The sequence below is a fragment of the Oncorhynchus tshawytscha genome, linkage group LG16 (assembly GCF_018296145.1).
Source record: "Oncorhynchus tshawytscha isolate Ot180627B linkage group LG16, Otsh_v2.0, whole genome shotgun sequence".
Taxonomy (NCBI): Eukaryota; Metazoa; Chordata; class Actinopteri; order Salmoniformes; family Salmonidae; genus Oncorhynchus; species Oncorhynchus tshawytscha.
In genome coordinates this window covers 5,234,594-5,239,944 of record NC_056444.1, presented here as the reverse complement: position 1 = coordinate 5,239,944, position 5,351 = coordinate 5,234,594, and positions in this window count along the sequence as shown.

Below are 5,351 nucleotides of genomic sequence, written 5' to 3'. Positions count from 1 at the left end.
AACCTGTTACAGTGTGGTTGTTCCTACACTAGTCTGAGGGTTAAACCTGTTACAGTGTGGTTGTTCTTACACTAGTCTACTGTCTGAGGGTTAAACCTGTTACAGTGTGGTTGTTCCTACACTAGTCTGTCTGGGTTAAACCTGTTACAGTCTGGTTGTTCTTACACTAGTCTACTGTCTGAGGGTTAAACCTGTTACAGTGTGGTTGTTCCTACACTAGTCTGAGGTTAAACCTGTTACAGTGTGGTTGTTCCTACACTAGTCTAATGTCTGAGGTTAAACCTGTTACAGTGTGGTTGTTCCTACACTAGTCTACTGTCTGAGGGTTAAACCTGTTACAGTGTGGTTGTTCCTACACTATTCTACTGTCTGAGGTTAAACCTGTTACAGTGTGGTTGTTCCTACACTAGTCTACTGTCTGAGGGTTAAACCTGTTACAGTGTGGTTGTTCCTACACTAGTCTACTGTCTGAGGGTTAAACCTGTTACAGTGTGGTTGTTCCTACACTAGTCTGAGGGTTAAACCTGTTACAGTCTGGTTGTTCTTACACTAGTCTGTCTGAGGTTAAACCTGTTACAGTGTGGTTGTTCCTACACTAGTCTGAGGTTAAACCTGTTACAGTGTGGTTGTTCCTACACTAGTCTAATGTCTGAGGGTTAAACCTGTTACAGTGTGGTTGTTCCTACACTAGTCTACTGTCTGAGGTTAAACCTGTTACAGTGTGGTTGTTCCTACACTAGTCTACTGTCTGAGGTTAAACCTGTTACAGTGTGGTTGTTCCTACACTAGTCTGAGGGTTAAACCTGTTACAGTGTGGTTGTTCCTACACTAGTCTACTGTCTGAGGTTAAACCTGTTACAGTGTGGTTGTTCCTACAGTCTAGTCTGAGGGTTAAACCTGTTACAGTGTGGTTGTTCCTACACTATTCTGAGGGTTAAACCTGTTACAGTTTGGTTGTTCCTACACTAGTCTAATGTCTGAGGGTTAAACCTGTTACAGTGTGGTTGTTCCTACACTAGTCTACTGTCTGAGGGTTAAACCTGTTACAGTGTGGTTGTTCCTACACTAGTCTGAGGGTTAAACCTGTTACAGTGTGGTTGTTTCTACACTAGTCTACTGTCTGAGGGTTAAACCTGTTACAGTGTGGTTGTTCCTACACTAGTCTACTGTCTGAGGGTTAAACCTGTTACAGTGTGGTTGTTCCTACACTAGTCTACTGTCTGAGGGTTAAACCTGTTACAGTGTGGTTGTTCCTACACTAGTCTGTCTGAGGTTAAACCTGTTACAGTGTGGTTGTTCCTACACTAGTCTAATGTCTGAGGGTTAAACCTGTTACAGTGTGGTTGTTCCTACACTAGTCTACTGTCTGAGGGTTAAACCTGTTACAGTGTGGTTGTTCCTACACTAGTCTACTGTCTGAGGGTTAAACCTGTTACAGTGTGGTTGTTCCTACACTAGTCTACTGTCTGAGGGTTAAACCTGTTACAGTGTGGTTGTTCCTACACTAGTCTGAGGGTTAAACCTGTTACAGTGTGGTTGTTCCTACACTAGTCTGAGGTTAAACCTGTTACAGTGTGGTTGTTCCTACAGTAGTCTGAGGGTTAAACCTGTTACAGTGTGGTTGTTCCTACACTATTCTGAGGGTTAAACCTGTTACAGTGTGGTTGTTCCTACACTAGTCTAATGTCTGAGGGTTAAACCTGTTACAGTGTGGTTGTTCCTACACTAGTCTACTGTCTGAGGGTTAAACCTGTTACAGTGTGGTTGTTCCTACACTAGTCTGAGTTAAACCTGTTAGAGTGAGGTTAAACCTGTTAAAGTGTTACAGTGGTTGTTCCTACACTAGTCTACTGTCTGAGGGTTAAACCTGTTACAGTGTGGTTGTTCCTACACTAGTCTACTGTCTGAGGGTTAAACCTGTTACAGTGTGGTTGTTCCTACACTAGTCTGAGGGTTAAACCTGTTACAGTGTGGTTGTTCCTACACTAGTCTGAGGGTTAAACCTGTTACAGTGTGGTTGTTCCACTACAGTAGTCTGAGGGTTAAACCTGTTACAGTGTGGTTGTTCCTACACTATTCTGAGGTTAAACCTGTTACAGTGTGGTTGTTCCTACACTAGTCTGAGGGTTAAACCTGTTACAGTGTGGTTGTTCTACACTAGTCTACTGTCTGAGGTTAAACCTGTTACAGTGTGGTTGTTCCTACACTAGTCTACTGTCTGAGGGTTAAACCTGTTACAGTGTGGTTGTTCCTACACTAGTCTACTGTCTGAGGGTTAAACCTGTTACAGTGTGGTTGTTCCTACACTAGTCTGAGGGTTAAACCTGTTACAGTGTGGTTGTTCCTACACTAGTCTAATGTCTGAGGGTTAAACCTGTTACAGTGTGGTTGTTCCTACACTAGTCTACTGTCTGAGGGTTAAACCTGTTACAGTGTGGTTGTTCCTACACTAGTCTACTGTCTGAGGGTTAAACCTGTTACAGTGTGGTTGTTCCTACACTAGTCTACTGTCTAAGGGTTAAACCTGTTACAGTGTGGTTGTTCCTACACTAGTCTGAGGGTTAAACCTGTTACAGTGTGGTTGTTCCTACACTAGTCTGAGGGTTAAACCTGTTACAGTGTGGTTGTTCCTACAGTAGTCTGAGGGTTAAACCTGTTACAGTGTGGTTGTTCCTACACTATTCTGAGGTTAAACCTGTTACAGTGTGGTTGTTCCTACACTAGTCTAATGTCTGAGGGTTAAACCTGTTACAGTGTGGTTGTTCCTACACTAGTCTACTGTCTGAGGGTTAAACCTGTTACAGTGTGGTTGTTCCTACACTAGTCTACTGTCTGAGGTTAAACCTGTTACAGTGTGGTTGTTTCTACACTAGTCTACTGTCTGAGGTTAAACCTGTTACAGTGTGGTTGTTCCTACACTAGTCTACTGTCTGAGGGTTAAACCTGTTACAGTGTGGTTGTTCCTACACTAGTCTGAGGTTAAACCTGTTACAGTGTGGTTGTTCCTACACTAGTCTGAGGGTTAAACCTGTTACAGTGTGGTTGTTCCTACAGTAGTCTGAGGGTTAAACCTGTTACAGTGTGGTTGTTCCTACACTATTCTGAGGGTTAAACCTGTTACAGTGTGGTTGTTCCTACACTAGTCTAATGTCTGAGGTTAAACCTGTTACAGTGTGGTTGTTCCTACACTAGTCTACTGTCTGAGGGTTAAACCTGTTACAGTGTGGTTGTTCCTACACTAGTCTGAGGGTTAAACCTGTTACAGTGTGGTTGTTCTACACTAGTCTACTGTCTGAGGTTAAACCTGTTACAGTGTGGTTGTTCCTACACTAGTCTACTGTCTGAGGGTTAAACCTGTTACAGTGTGATTGTTCCTACACTAGTCTACTGTCTGAGGGTTAAACCTGTTACAGTGTGGTTGTTCCTACACTAGTCTACTGTCTGAGGGTTAAACCTGTTACAGTCTGGTTGTTCCTACACTAGTCTACTGTCTGAGGGTTAAACCTGTTACAGTGTGGTTGTTCCTACACTAGTCTGAGGGTTAAACCTGTTACAGTGTGGTTGTTCCTACACTAGTCTACTGTCTGAGGGTTAATCCTTTTACAGTGTGGTTGTTCCTACACTAGTCTACTGTCTGAGGGTTAAACCTGTTACAGTGTGGTTGTTCCTACACTGGTCTACTGTCTGAGGGTTAAACCTGTTACAGTGTGGTTGTTCCTTCACTAGTCTACTGTCTGAGGGTTAAACCTGTTATAGTGTGGTTGTTCCTACACTAGTCTACTGTCTGAGGGTTAAACCTGTTACAGTGTGGTTGTTCCTACACTAGTCTACTGTCTGAGGGTTAAACCTGTTACAGTGTGGTTGTTCCTACACTAGTCTACTGTCTGAGGTTAAACCTGTTACAGTGTGGTTGTTTCTACACTAGTCTGAGGGTTAAACCTGTTTCAGTGTGGTTGTTCCTATACTAGTCTGAGGGTTAAACCTGTTACAGTTTGGTTGTTCCTACACTAGTCTGAGGGTTAAACCTGTTACAGTGTGGTTGTTCCTACATTGGTCTACTGTCTGAGGGTTAAACCTGTTACAGTGTGGTTGTTCCTACACTAGTCTACTGTCTGAGGGTTAAACCTGTTACAGTGTGGTTGTTCCTACACTAGTCTACTGTCTGAGGGTTAAACCTGTTACAGTGTGGTTGTTCCTACACTAGTCTACTGTCTGAGGTTAAACCTGTTACAGTGTGGTTGTTCCTACACTAGTCTACTGTCTGAGGTTAAACCTGTTACAGTGTGGTTGTTCCTACACTAGTCTACTGTCTGAGGTTAAACCTGTTACAGTCTGGTTGTTCCTACACTAGTCTACTGTCTGAGGGTTAAACCTGTTACAGTGTGGTTGTTCCTACACTAGTCTGAGGGTTAAACCTGTTACAGTGTGGTTGTTCCTACACTAGTCTACTGTCTGAGGGTTAAACCTGTTACAGTGTGGTTGTTCCTACACTGGTCTACTGTCTGAGGGTTAAACCTGTTACAGTGTGGTTGTTCCTTCACTAGTCTACTGTCTGAGGGTTAAACCTGTTACAGTGTGGTTGTTCCTACACTAGTCTACTGTCTGAGGGTTAAACCTGTTACAGTGTGGTTGTTCCTACACTAGTCTACTGTCTGAGGGTTAAACCTGTTACAGTGTGGTTGTTCCTACACTAGTCTACTGTCTGAGGGTTAAGCATGTTACAGTGTGGTTGTTTCTACACTAGTCTGAGGGTTAAACCTGTTACAGTGTGGTTGTTCCTATAATAGTCTGAGGGTTAAACCTGTTACAGTGTGGTTGTTCCTACACTAGTCTGAGGGTTAAACCTGTTACAGTGTGGTTGTTCCTACACTATTCTGAGGGTTAAACCTTTTACAGTGTGGTTGTTCCTACACTAGTCTACTGTCTGAGGGTTAAACCTGTTACAGTGTGGTTGTTCCTACACTAGTCTACTGTCTGAGGGTTAAACCTGTTACAGTGTGGTTGTTCCTACACTAGTCTGAGGGTTAAACCTGTTACAGTGTGGTTGTTCCTACACTAGTCTACTATCTGAGGGTTAAACCTGTTACAGTGTGGTTGTTCCTACACTAGTCTACTGTCTGAGGGTTAAACCTGTTACAGTCTGGTTGTTCCTACACTAGTCTACTGTCTGAGGGTTAAACCTGTTACAGCGTGGTTGTTCCTACACTAGTCTACTGTCTGAGGGTTAAACCTGTTACAGTGTGGTTGTTCCTACACTAGTCTACTGTCTGAGGGTTAAACCTGTTACAGTGTGGTTGTTCCTACACTAGTCTACTGTCTGAGGGTTAAACCTGTTACAGTCTGGTTGTTCC